Raw genomic sequence first — 14,308 nt, forward strand, 5'->3', positions numbered from 1 at the left:
CAGGGTAGACCATTTTTTGGTACCACTACAATCCATGCCAGGAAAGCCCCAGGGCTTTGAATGGCAGAGCATCAGAAAAGAGCATATCCTTAATGGTGTGCATTCTTGAAGTTGTAAGGCCCACATCCGTTGATTTTTTCCTCTCTGTTAAGCCATCTCAAACTTAACCAGAAGAGGGACAGGGAAACTCATTGGTGGAAAGAGTGTTAAAATTACTGATTTTATGAATCACCTGAAATTACAGATTTTAGAAATCATCTTGTTCTGATCTGTTATCAGAGAAAATTGAGTTTGCTTTATTTCCGTTTATATTTTTTTCATTTCTGCTAGAATTTAATAGTTTTAAATTGCTAGTTTGTATTTTTACAACCACATTTTACTCTCCTTCCTCCCTGCCTCCGGCCCTGGTTTTTCTGTTTGTGTATAGTTTTGATGGAAATGAATTAGGAAAGGAGATTGATGAGATTGGGTTACTCAGCTTCCTAAAAGGTACTTTATCTCTCCTCACAAAGTGATGAGATGCTGCTTTTTTCACAGGGCTGAATTGCAGCTGCCCAAGCAATAAGTGGACCTTTAAAGATGCATACAGGGCTGCAAGAGATGAAGGGAGAAAGTGGAGAGACCAATGAAGGGAGGAAAAAGCATGTTTCCTGGGTAAATAGTATGCTTCTGAATTTTAACAAGTTTCTTGCCATACTTTGTAACTCCTAAGTCTTTAAAGCTATATTTAGTCTTTGTGTTATGGTTAAACATTCTTTATTTTCTCCTCCCTTGGTTTTTATTGCTGAGCTCTTTGATCAAATGATTTTTTTAATTAATCTAAAAATATTTATTGAATATATAATCTAGGTGAAATTCTAGATGCCTTGATAGGAACTTCTTCTACCTTAGGCTGATTATTGGATATAATAAAAGTTGAGCTGTGTATTGTGTCTCTCTGATGTGCAGGTTTAGTCTGAGGTCAGCTTTTAGTTTGAGTGCAAGACTTATACTTCTGCTTTATTAAATAACTGACTTGAAAAACTAGAACACTTGTTTGAATGCCACTTACCCAAACCATACTCTTAGGCTGCCCTCAGGAATAGGAAACACTTTTCAATGCTAAATATAATACTAAAGACAAAGCAGACGAGCAAACAATTAATGTAAGCCTTCATTTGCTGAAGTAGATGTGACCTACTTACGGTTTTGGGGGTTTGTTTTTTTGTTTTTTTTGTTTTTTGGTCATTTACTTATCAAGTTGTGAACTCAATTTATTCTGTTACTAAGCCACTCACAAGCTTTAGATTTTGGCATTTTGTTGTTGTTGGCTGTTGTTGTTAAACTTATGAAATAAAGGAAATCTATTTTATTAGTTTTCATTATAAAGTTAAGAACTTCAGTGTGCTGAATAGAAGTTTTTGGAAAGAAAGGGGAGGAAATGGAGTCAGAGTCAGTGATGGTATACAATGCTGGAAGTTCTGTGTTCAGCGTCCTGACGTAGACAACTGCACAGCAACATCACTCCTCCGCAGGTTTGGGGCTACCCAGTCCATGGGAATGTTTCTATTGTTGGAGCTTCTGGAACTTCCTGCCTTACGGTGGACTGCAGCAGGACTACTGTTAGATATAGGACACATTCCAGCTTGCTCATTCTTTAAATTTGAGGTGTAGATTGAGTAAAAACTACTTTGTGGTCTTGCATGTCAATCCTCTAAATTAAAAAGAGCATAAGATAAGCTTTTTCACACGTGAACTTTTATGTACATTTTCTAATGCTCACCTTCACGCCAACTGTTCCAGTCATACTGGTCTCCTTGCTGTCTGCAATCAATCCAGAGTCAACCCAAAAATGTTCCTGCCTCAAATCTTGTCCTTTCAGATAGCTACATGACTCCTGCCCTCTTTCACCTTCAGGTGTCTGCTGTGGGGACAGAGTTAATAGGAAAGGCAAAGCCAAAATTGGACTCATGAGGAATTCTCTGTTATTTCAGTCTGTTTACCTACTACCTGGAGACACTGAGCCATCTTGCCTCGCTCCAGCCTAGCTCATTGTCCTGCTCCACTCGTACCTATCAAGTACGATGTTTTGTTTACACTATACATCATGCTTTTTCTATGTTACCTTTAAGAGCTTTCAAAATTGATCTTTGACTTTTAAAGGCACATACCATTTGACCCAGCAATTGCATTTCTAGGAATTTATCTCACATTTAACCTCATGCAGGTATGCAGGTAGCCCTGTTCCCCTTCGGCCTCTGTTGAATCCTCATGCGTAATTCCTATCCCAACGGCACTTGCACCGAGACTCGTTAGCTCTTGCTACCATTATTTTGTTGTGGCCATGTGTCATGTCCCCCTCTAATAACTTGGGCAGCTGCCTGCTTCTTTGCCTAAACTGCAGTGGACTGGAGACATTTGCACAGTAGCTGATTATATCCCCTTTCAGGTTTCTTCTTTTGAACTCCTGTTCCCTTACAGCAATGTTCCCTTAAAGCAATATGGCTGGAATTCCTGTTCGCTTGCAAATATCACAAACTGTTACACTTTTTGTGTTGTATTTTTTAGATATTTAGGTAATTAAGCATATAAGCATGTACTGGTGGTACTCTACTTGACAGCACACTAGAATCACCTCAGAAGCTTTATAAAATACAGATGCCTGTTCATCCCTCCGGAGATTCTGAGACAATTTATCTGGGATGTGGTGTAGGCATTGGCATTTTGTATTTAATTTTTTGGTAATTTTTTAAAATTCCAGTATAATTAGCACACAGTGTCATACTAGTTTCAAGTGTACGATACAGTGATTCAACACATGTATGCATTACTCACTGCTCATCATGATAAGGGTACTTGTTTCCCTTCACCTGTTTCACCCATCCCCCACCCACATCCCCTCTGGTAACTATCTGTTCTTTATAGTTGAGAGTCTGGTTTTTTGCTTGTCTCTCTTTTTCTTTGTCCATTTGTTTTGTTTCTTAAATTGCATAGATGAGTGAAATCATATGGTATTGGTCTTTCTCTAGCTTATTTCACCTAGCATCATACTCTAGATTCATCCATGTTGTTGCAAATGGCAAGATTTCATTATTTTTTTTAGCTGAGTGATATTTCTGTATGTGTGTGTGTGTGTGTGTGAGCACGCATGCACGCATGTGTGTGTACATACTACATCTTCTTCATTCATCTATTGATGGAAACTTGGATTGCTTCCATAATTTGTTGCTTCAATAAATGTAAGGATGCATATATCTTTTCAAATTAGGGTTTTCTATTCTTTGGGTAAGTACCCAGTAGTGGAATTACTAGATCATGTGGTAATTCTATTTTTAATTATTTGAGGAATCCCCATACTGTTTTCCACAGTGGTTGCACCAGTTTGCATTCCCACCAACAGAGCACAGAGATTCCTTTTTTCTCCACATCCTCACCAATACTTGTTTCTTGGTTTTGATTGTAGCCATTCTGACAGGTGTGAAGTGATATCTCACTGTGGTTTTGATTTGCATTTCCCTGATGATGAGGGATGTTGAGCATCTTTCCATGTGTCTATTGGCCATCTGTATGTCTTTGGGAAAATGTCTGTTCATGTATTCTGCCAATTTTTAATTGAATTATTTGGTGTTTTTCGGTGTTCAGTTGTATCAGCTCTTTTTTTTTTTTAATTTTTTTCAACGTTTTTTTATTTATTTTTGGGACTGAGAGAGACAGAGCATGAACGGGGGAGGGGCAGAGAGAGAGGGAGACACAGAATCGGAAACAGGCTCCAGGCTCTGAGCCATCAGCCCAGAGCCTGACGCGGGGCTCGAACTCACGGGGCTTGAACTCACGGACCGTGAGATCGTGACCTGGCTGAAGTCGGACGCTCAACCGACTGCGCCACCCAGGCGCCCCATATCAGCTCTTTATATGTTTTGAATACTAACCCTTTATCAGATGTGTCATTTGCAAATATCTTCTCCCATTCAGTAGGTTGTCTTTTAGTTAATTGTTTCCTTTGCTGTGCAGAAGCTTTTTATTTTGATACAGTCCCAATTGTTTATTTTTGCTTTTGTTTCCCTTGCCTCAAGAGACATCTCTAGAAAAATGTTGCTATAGACAATGTCAGAGAAATTATTGCCAGTGCTCTCTTCTAGGGTTTTTATGGCTTTGGGTCTCACATTTAGATATTTAATACATTTTGAGGTTAGTTTTTGTATGATGTAAGAAAGTGGTCCAGTTTCATTCTTTCGCATGTAGCTGTCTAGTTTTCCCAACACCATTTGTTGAAGAGACGTTTTCCCTGTTGTATATTCTTGCCTCCTATGTCAAAGATTAATTGACCATATAATCATGGGTTTATTTCTGGGCTCTCTATTCTGTTCCATCAATCTATGTGTACCATACTATTTTGATTACAACAGCTTTGTAGTATGTCTTGAAATCTGAGGTTACGATACCTCCAGTTTTTTTGTTCTCTTTTTAAGATTGCTTTGGCTATTCGGGGTCTTTTGTGGTTCCATATAAATTTTGGGATTATTCTAGTTCTGTGAAAAATGTTATTGGTATTTTGATAGGGACTGCATTATTTAATGTACCTTGTTTTGCATAGTATGAAAATTTTAACAATATTTGTTCTCCCAATCCATTAGTGTGGAATATCTTTCCATTTGTTTGTGTCCTCTTCAATTTCTTTCATCCGTGTTTTATAGTTTTCAGAGTACAGGTCTCTCACCTCTTTGATTAGGTTTATTCCTAGGTATCTTATTGTTTTTGGTGTAATTGTAAATGAGATTGATTCCTTTATTTCTCTTTCTGCTGCTTCATTATTGGTGTATAGAAATGCAACAGATTTTTTGTATATTGGTTTTATATCCTGTAACCTTACTGAATTCATTTATCAGGTCTAGTACTTGTTTGGTGGAGTCTTTAGGTAGGCATCAGCACTTTAAAAAACAGCCTGGGAGGTTTCCCTGTGTGATCAAGTGTGAGGACCAGAAACACTATTGATTTTTCTATATTGGTGATGACTCTGGTCATTTTAAACTCATCATAACCATGTAAAGGATTCCTTTGGGTTTATGAATATAAATGGTGTCATATATAAAAACATTTTGCCTCTGGATTTACAGTATTTGTATCTCTTATTTGTTTTCATGTTACTTCATATTGGAAATAAGTTCTGACACTATATTAACAGTGATGATTAAACACGTCTTCATTTTTTGCCTATTTTTAATGATTACATGGCTCATTTCTTCTTTGAAGTATAATATTGGCATTTGGTTTTAAATAGATACTCTAATAAGGGGAAGAAAGTACACCTTTATTATTCGTTTTAGAATTTTTAAATTAGGAATAGGTATTGAATTTTAACGGCTGAATTTTTGGTATCTGTTAACATGACACGGTTTTAATTTAAGCTATTCTTAGATTATGTTTACTATTATTTTCTTTTAGATTTGAGCATAAATTCTAAGTAAGCTTTGTCTATAGTTTTCTCTCTTTTCTTTAGCCAGCTTTAGGACCAGGTTAGTACAATAAACTATATAATGTATATCTTGGCCTATTTTAGGCGTAATTTCTATATTATGAATTGTTTGTTTCTGGAGAGTTTGAAAGTACTCACTAATAAACCATCAGAGGCTAGTGGCTGTGTGGGAGTGTCATTTTTTTAAAGATGTTAGTCTAGTTAGGTATTCTATTTCTGCAGTGTTAGAATTTTACATTTAAAAAAAATTTTTTTTCAACGTTTTTTATTTTATTTTTGGGACAGAGAGAGACAGAGCATGAACGGGGGAGGGGCAGAGAGAGAGGGAGACACAGAATCCGAAACAGGCTCCAGGCTCTGAGCCATCAGCCCAGAGCCTGACACGGGGCTCAAACTCACGGACCGCGAGATCGTGACCTGGCTGAAGTCGGATAGAATTTTACATTTTTAATAGGAAATCCATGTATTTAATTTTATCCAAACTTATTAAGCACATGACACTCCCTTACAATTTTATTGCCTTTATGTCCTGTTTTCCAACTTCATCATTTCCCTTTTTGAAAAAATTAAATTTATGTTTAGTCTGTTCACAGGAAATTTATTAGAAATAGAAAACTTTATTAGGTTGTTATTATTAATAATTATTAATTATTAGAAATGAGAAAACTTTTAACATATAAAAAGAGACTGTGAAAAATCAGTTTCCACTCCTGCTCCTCAGGTGGGCAGTCCCCTCTCCTACACAGCAACTCCTGCCTATTTCTTAAGGTTCCTTCCAAAGTATTTTGGGTTTTGCTTTCAAAATCTCTAACTCCTTTCTTTAAAAAAAAAAATTTTTTTTAATGTTTATTTTTGAGAGAGAGAGAGACAGAGCACATGAGTGGGGGAGGGGCAGAGAGAGGGGGAGAGACAGAATCTGAAGCACGTGCCAGGCTCTGAGCTGTCAGCACAGTGCCGGATGTGGGGCCCGAACTCACGAGCCGTCAGATCATGACGAAGTCGGACACTTAAGTGACTAAGCCACCCAGGTGCCCCTCTAACTCCTTTCTTTAAAAAAAAAAAAAAGTTTCTCTAGGTTTTTTTTGTTGTTTGTGTCTCAATATTATTAGCTGGTGTGCTTAGTTTTTTTTTTTTTTCTTAACAGTACTCAAAGCAATGTTTGTCTTATGTTTTTTTCATTGTCCATAGATACCTTGTGTAGTGATTTTGTTACATTTTCTAACTTGATTATTGTCATTTCAGAGCTTATCTCTTTCAAGCAGATTACTGTTGGGTTTTGTCTTCTGTTGAACCAATCTTGAAGATTCTATAACTTATGTGTAAATTTATCCTCTTTAATTCATGGTTGTTATTGCATTTGTCATATTTTCTGTAAATGATTTGTTTCTTGATTTTTATATTAGTTGTCTCTTTTCTGTTATACCTTCTGTTTTGGAGAATTTTTTTTTCTTTCCTTTTAACTTTTAAACATTTTAAAGGTGAACAATCTTTTGAGTTTTCTTAGTGCCAAAAATAACATTTGTTTCTATATTTATTTACTCTCATCAAAGCAAAGAGGAACTTTTCTTTCCTTCCATATAAGGAAACTTTGCTTCTCCCTGTTTTGGCTTCCTCTCTCCTTATCTACTCCCATTATTTTCCCCTTTCACATTTTACATTTGTTCTGTGAGGTGTACTAATCTTCGGAGCTTCAACCTGGTGCTCACAAGTATTTTGCTATTCTTGATTCAGTTAGTTAACAACCACCGAGGTCTCACTCTAAGCTGGACGGACGCTGAGGTTGGTACAGGAGATGTAAAGGTGAAAGCAGTTCTGACCCTGCCTTCAAGGTCCCCTGTCTGGTTGAGGAGGTGGCGTGCATGCAGACTAACAGTGGCAAAAGATGTGATGTGTCAGGTGTCTCGGAGACACGGAGGGAGGGAGAGAGTGAAGTTTGGTGAGTCAGCAAAGGCATCCTGGGAGCTGAGTTATATTGTACCAGTAGAGCTTTGCAAGATAGAGGATAAAACAAAAGGGCAAAAGCCTGAAGATACCCAAGTTCATCATAGCCTAAAGGTACCCAAGTGGCTGGAGATGAGACCGAACAAAGGGATGTTGGGCCAGATTGTAAAGCACCTCTAATGCCTGTCCAACAAGTTCAGTTTGTTGTATCCTGTGGGCTGCATCACAATGGTTTTAAAGCAAGGGGGCACCATGCTCGAGTTTATATTTAGAAAGATAACTGTGGCTCTCAGGTGAAGCATGGGCTGCAGGAAGTCAGTTAAGCAGCTATGGCAGTCATCCAGGTAAGAGATGTTGGGAACTTGAACAAAGTGGTAGCAGTGGTGATGGAAAAGAGAGAATGAGGTGTTTCGAAGCAGTGTCTAAAAGCGCTAGGGTCTGACTCAGGTGAGATTGGGAATTCGTGGTTGACTGAGAGGGGTTGGTTGGTTTGTTTTAGGGAAGGCGATGACCAACAGTGGAAATATTGGCCAACTTATGGAGTGGGGTAATGGATGCAGGGGGGCTGCAGAGACTTATTTGGAGAGACGAGTTCATTTTAGGACTTGTTGAATTCAGAAAACCCTGAAGAGATGTAGGGAAACATATCTAGGAGCAGTTAGAAGCATGGGTCAGAAAGTCAGGTGTGTTGTGAGGGCTGGAGATAAATGGGTGGGACACACTTGCTCTGAGGATGTCAGAGTCATGAGAATAGACATAAACCCAGAGGTAGAGCATGTAGACAGAAAATAAAAGGGTTGGGATGGTCTCTGGGCAGAGACCAGTTCTTTATGTTCAGGAAATGGAGATGTCCTGGGCACTCTGATAACATGTCCCACACAGGGTGGTGAGAGGTTTTTCACATGGCTTATTTTATCTTCTCAATAGCCCTGTGTATGGAAATTATTACTACTCTACTTTGTGGGCCAGAAAACTAAGACTCCAAGGCATTGTTACTAATCTAGTTAGTGGGACTGCAAACCAGATCAAAATGCCAAATCGATGCTAGAAGAAGAAAGAGCCGTGTGGAAGAGATGATTTCCTATAAGGGGCAGTGGCCACCACAGGTCCAGTAGGATAAGAAGCCAAGCCACTGGTTTTCCCAGTTAGAAAACTGGTAGCGATCCCAGCCTGCCCAGTTCCCACAGAGTTCCTAAGTCAGCTCTCACTGGAGTGTGGAGAAGCTGAGGAAATGCAGGTGGCTATTGACTGCAGCTTTTGGAGACGGCTCAGTGGGAGAGGATTGACAGGATACCTGGTCTGCAGGGTGGCATCACTGTGTTTACAGATCAAGTGTTTTGAATTGCTTATCTTTTTTTTTTTTTTTTTTTTTTTGAGGTCTTATGTCTTACATTGCCTTGTTTCTAGGCTTCTGCTACAAAAAAAAAAAAAAATCAAAACTCTGCTGGATTTCTTTCACATAATCTGCTTGTTTAACTTGTTCTCTTGGAGTTCTTTTTTTTCTCTTCCCTTTTACACATTGCTTTTAGATATTTCCAGGCTGTGTCTTAGTGACCCTCTTTGATTGCTAATTAGGTGAGACCCTGGGAATTCCTCCTTGTTTCTTTGAGGTCTTTCCATTCTGGAAGTGGTTTTCTTCTGTCATTTGAATCTTTTGTTCAATTCAGCTTCATCCAGAATGCTAATTCATAGCCTGTGTGTGTCTTCTGGACAAGAATTTGTTCTTACACTCTGACAACAGGAGAGCCCAGTGCTGAGAGCATGTACTCTGGAACTAGGGCCTTCCTGGGTTCAAATCCTGACTCTGCTGCCTACTCACTAGCTGAGTGACCCTGGGAATTACTTAGCCTTTTTGTGCCTTAGTTTCTGCACCTGTGGTTGGAGACGATAATAATACCAAGGGTTGTGCTGAGGACTAAATGAACTGCTGCATCGCGAGCGTGCAGAATACACAGTGTCCGGTGCGTGTCATGTGTTCTGCTGTTGTTATTGCTGTTGGTGTTGTCTCGGAGGAAATAGGAGAGATTACCTTTTCTTGATTATCATTCGGACCACACAAATTCTAAGTGATACCTTTATAGACTATTAGAGCCTTACTTGAAAAACTAGGAATAAGTAAATTCTGGGAGCCAGGTAGCATTCCTCCAGATTTTAAAGTAATTCAGCAATGAACAACTTTGACTTAGGTCCAGATGCCACATCTGGATGCCCGTTGTGTGACCTCACCCTCCCCATGGCAGTGTTTCATTGCTCTCCCTAAAATACAGGCTGTAAAATTTTTATTTCTACCTTACTGAATAGTTATTTCAAAAAACTGTTAATTTTGCTTACCCCATCTGCAAATAATAGATGCTGGCCAACCAGCGCACAGAAGTTAAGTGATTTGCTTGAAGTCCATGATGGAGTTGGATTTCAGCCCATGGTCTGTGTGTGTGACTCCAGTGGTATTAAAAGAGGAGAAAAAGTTCACTGGGATGTATATACATCAAATTATCTACAATGCTGTCTTAGCTCAGGCTGCTGTAACAAAATACCACAGACTGGGTGGCTGACAAACAACAGAAATTTATTTCTCCCAGTTCTCGTAGGCAGAAGTTGAGATAAGGTACCAGCATGGTCAGGTTCTGATGAGAGCCCTCTTTTGAGTTACAGGTGGCCTTTTTCTTATTGTATCCTCCTATGGTGGGGAGGAGACAGAGCTCTCTGAGGTCCCTTCTGTGAGGGCATAATCTCATTCATGAGAGCTCCACTGTCATGAACTAATCACCTCCCAAGGCCCTGTCTCCTAATACCATTACATGGAGAGTTAGAATTTTAATGTGAATTTTGGGGTGGACACAAACATTTAGTCCATAACAAGTACCAATCCCTAAAGGTATGGTTATGAGCTCTCCACAGTGATTTTTTTTTTAACAGCAAAGGTGTGCTATTTTTATAAGCAGAAGAAAAACATAATTCCTTGAACAAACAAAAGGGTAATATCTAAGTGTTTGCGTGATAGAAATAATAAGGTGAAATCATATCAACTAAACTCTTGTTTTTAAGGAAATTGAGTAGACTTATGAATGAGGGGGACAGTATTTTAAGAAATGATTGACAGAATTTGCATAGTCTCAGCTCTCAACATGTTTATTAACTATAAAGGAAAGAAAAGACAGTAACTTTGTAGCAGAGAAAGCATCTTAACCAAGTGATCAAGGTGAACTATCAACAGTTAGAAGACATACTGATATAATGACCCCTATGATATGATGTACTAAGGAGAATACATCATTTCTGTGTTATTTTTGTCAAAAATGCATAACCTCAGGAGAATGGGTTAACTAGGTGATAGGGATTAAGGAGTACACTTGTCATGATGAGGATAGAACGTATTGAATTACTATATTGTACACCTGAAACTAATATAACACTGTATGTTAACTAACTGGAATTAAAACTTTAAAAAAATGCATAACCTCAGTGTAGTCATGAGAAAACATCAGGCAAACCCAAATCAAGGGGCAGTCAGAAAAATAACTGATTAATACTCTTAAAAAGTGTCAAGGACACAAATGGCAAGGAAAGATCGAGGTTCTGTCACAGGCTACAGTAGACTAAGAAATAACTACATACAATAGGATTCTATATAACACAGAAAAAGGACATTGCCAGAGAAAAACTTGTGCAACTTGAAAAAGATTTTTGGTTTAGTTAATAGTATTGTACCAGTGTTAATGTCCAGGTTCTGTTCGATGTGCTAGGCTTAGGTAAGATGTTAACATTACAGGAAGCTGGGTCAGGGATATATGGAAACTCTGTTATTTTCGCAACTTTTCTGTAAGTCTAAAATTAGCTGAAACTAAAAAATTTGTTTAAAAAAGAAAATTTTGATAGGATTCATTACCAGAGTTTTCTGTTTTCTCCCTGTCTCATTTTCTTTTCAGTAAAAAGCCATCATAGGCTAGAGAAACAATTTGGTCCTGGGTAGACACTGGCTTAAGAATAGGAACAAAGCTTGGAGGTCAGTCCCCCTCTCTGAGTGGGTAAATGATAATGGTGATTTGCCACAGTGTTGCCTGTGGGCTCAGTTTTGAATATGTTAAATTTCCTAGACCTTTCTAAAGCTGTGCTGATGGGAGATTTTTCTGAAAATTTTGTGAGGCCAAGCGGGCAGAAAATTAGTCAGTGCAAGATATTGCACTTAAGGAAAAACAGAAATCCAAACCAGAACTTACACAGAGTCATGGGTCCAAAGATATCAATTTGTACCCTGGCATTCTCTTAAGATATTGCCTCATTGCTGCTGAGGCCAAAATGGGCCTTGAAATCGGCGCACATCCACGCAGAGATGACCAAACCCAAGCAGTCCTCTGGAAGCATATGTAGATGAAAGTCTCTCCTTGGTCATTAGGAAGCAGCCAAGTTTTAAAGTCTTGTAAACAGAAAAATCATAAAAATTAGAGGTTTATAACATGTTCAAATGAAGAACGTTGCAAAGAGATAGCAGACTGGGAGTCTGCGTGAAGTCTAGGAGGATTTGGACTCTGTCAGAGTACAGACTGCTCTGTCCACAGGACAGAAGATGCCCCACCAGGCTGGGACTGACATTTTGGTTGCTGCAAAGTTGAGCTCACTATGTATGCAGCTCACTATATATATATATATATATATGCATATATATATATATATATGCAGGTTGAATATCAGGTTTGTACCTGATGAGGTATAGCCTGATGAGGGATTGTTTTCCAGATGCCCTGATGTAAGGAGAGGACAGCTCTGCACAAATGGCAGGAACAGTAAGGCTCCTGGAAAGCTATACCACTTCTAAAAATGAGGGGGGAAATCTCGTGTGTCTCCATTGAGTTTGGTTGGTATCAAACCAATTCTGGCCCACCCAATTAAGAATTTAATAATCTCACTGAACTAAAAAGACAAACAAACTTTGTATTTCTGTACTTCCGAGCTGAAGACTCGACTGTTTTCAGTCAGCAGATATTTTGTGAGCACCCGTTATGTGCCAGGCACTGTGTTAGGCCCTGAGAATAGAGCAGTGATCAAGACAGTCATGGTCCCTGCCCTCATGGAGCTCTGTTCCTCTGAGCTCTGAGGCTGAACCAGCCAGCCCACTCACTCAAAGTTGCCTCTTCTAAAATGGTTTGATTTATACCAAGATAAAAGTTTGCCCACATGTAATCCTAGAATTTAAAAACCTCTTTATACATATTTTGTTATTTTAGTTTCCTTCCAACAGTACTTGAAAGGTGTGTTTTCATGTGTATTTCATATGTTTCATATACATAATTTTGAAGTAGTATTTGGTGCCTTTAATCATAAAACCTGCCCCCCTCCTGACCATTCCCCTCAGGCTCTGATGTTGAAGACACTTTGGGAAGGCTTAGTGGGCTTGCTCAGTGCTTCTGGCAATCAGACATATGTTTACCAAGGCAGAGTGAGCTTGGAGAGAGGCAGCGCGGCCAGCTGGCAGTGTCCAGAGGGAGCCACCTCTTCTCTGCTGCATAGACATTTCTCCCTTCCTGAATTTAATCTCTTGGGTCAGATTCTGAGTTAAGCCTCAAAGCGATGGACCAACTAGAGTGGTGCTAACTCACTTGATTCCACAAACTGTTAGTAATCTCTTCCTTGGCCCTCCTTCCAGAGGCTCTGGGCTTTATTAAGTAGAGATTTGTCCTCACGCCTTGAGTTGGTAAAATACTAACGGTTATGAATTTTTAGTTACTGTATTTGAGAAGTACAGTGCATAAATGATGAGCAGCATACCTTATTTGTCAGAAGAGTCAAGGATAAGCTATTGGTTGACAATTAATTTGGAAGACTCACCTCTACTAACCCAGTGGAGTATATAAATGGTTGGTCAGTTTTTTGAAGCACTTTTGCAGAACAAAGTCCACATTCATCAGCAGAGCTTTTCGCCATCTGATTCTGATTCCTCTCCAGCCACAAATCTTCCAACCCACCCTTACATAGCTTCTCTTATGCCCTGGTTGGCTGTGTACTGTGTACTTCTGCATTATGAGGTTTTCCCTGCCCTCAAGTCCCAGGTCATCCAGTCCCCTTCTCCCCCATCCCCCCCATAAATCCACCTTTGGTCTTCCTCTGGCATTGTTATCCGTTTTATTTTCTGGTGTCCCAGGCCCATTGTAGCACATCTCCTATGGCACACATCGGCCCCCATTCTGTGATGCTTCTGTTGACATGTCTTCCTCCTGTCCTGGATTGTCAATCAACTCCGTGAGGTGTCAGGGACTTGTGCATTCATCCACATGTTCTCTGTGTGTATCCAGCATAGTGATTGAGTACTCATACTGTTCTAGCTACTGTCTAAGCACTTTATATATATTACCATGTTTAATTGTCACACTAACCATATGTGTGCCACATACTTGCTCATTATTAAGCTTTCCCTGCCCTTCTCTGCCTTCAAGTCCCAGATCATCCAGTTCCTACCACCCTCTCCTCACCCCCACGTAGCTGTCTTTGGTCTTCTTCTGGCACTATAATGAGAGAGAGATATTGTCATCCTTTTTTATTTATTTAACAGATGAGGAAACTGAGGCACAGAAAGGTTAAAAATTCTGCCCAAAGCTGCAAAGTGGTGGAGTTGGGATTTGACTCCAGGTGGTCAGTTAGGAGTTATGGCTTCTAACCACTGCTTGGTATGCTCCAAGCCCATACTCTTTGCTGTATGCTATACTGGCATAATAACAGCTAGCATTTATCAAACACCAGCTGCGGCAGGAACTGGGCTAATGTTGAATGTTTATTATCTTACTTAATCCTCACAGAACTCCCATGATTCAGAGGGCTTAGGGCTGAGACACTTGTAGGCAGTACTACACTGGGCGCCTCGTAAGTGTTTTCAACTAGATGAACAATCGGATGAATAACAGTAGGGACAGAATTTGGGCAGAG

The 14,308-nt window shown here is 39.4% G+C and overlaps 1 protein-coding gene across 13 annotated transcripts in view; it reads left to right on the forward strand.

Annotated features, from left to right (window-relative positions):
* The window catches only part of ZHX3 (zinc fingers and homeoboxes 3), a 127,491-nt gene that overhangs the window by 58,781 nt on the left and 54,402 nt on the right, over window positions 1–14,308 (forward strand). For 11 of the 13 annotated variants that reach the window (XR_008289098.1, XR_008289099.1, XM_027070104.2 and 8 more), the window contains one exon: window positions 538–654. The exons of the other annotated variants lie outside the window; for them this stretch is intronic. The gene's annotated coding sequence lies outside the window, so the exon portion shown is untranslated. The remainder of the gene's footprint in view (window positions 1–537; window positions 655–14,308) is intronic. 13 annotated transcript variants of the gene reach the window in all.

This window comes from Acinonyx jubatus, chromosome A3 (assembly GCF_027475565.1).
Source record: "Acinonyx jubatus isolate Ajub_Pintada_27869175 chromosome A3, VMU_Ajub_asm_v1.0, whole genome shotgun sequence".
NCBI classification, from domain to species: Eukaryota; Metazoa; Chordata; class Mammalia; order Carnivora; family Felidae; genus Acinonyx; species Acinonyx jubatus.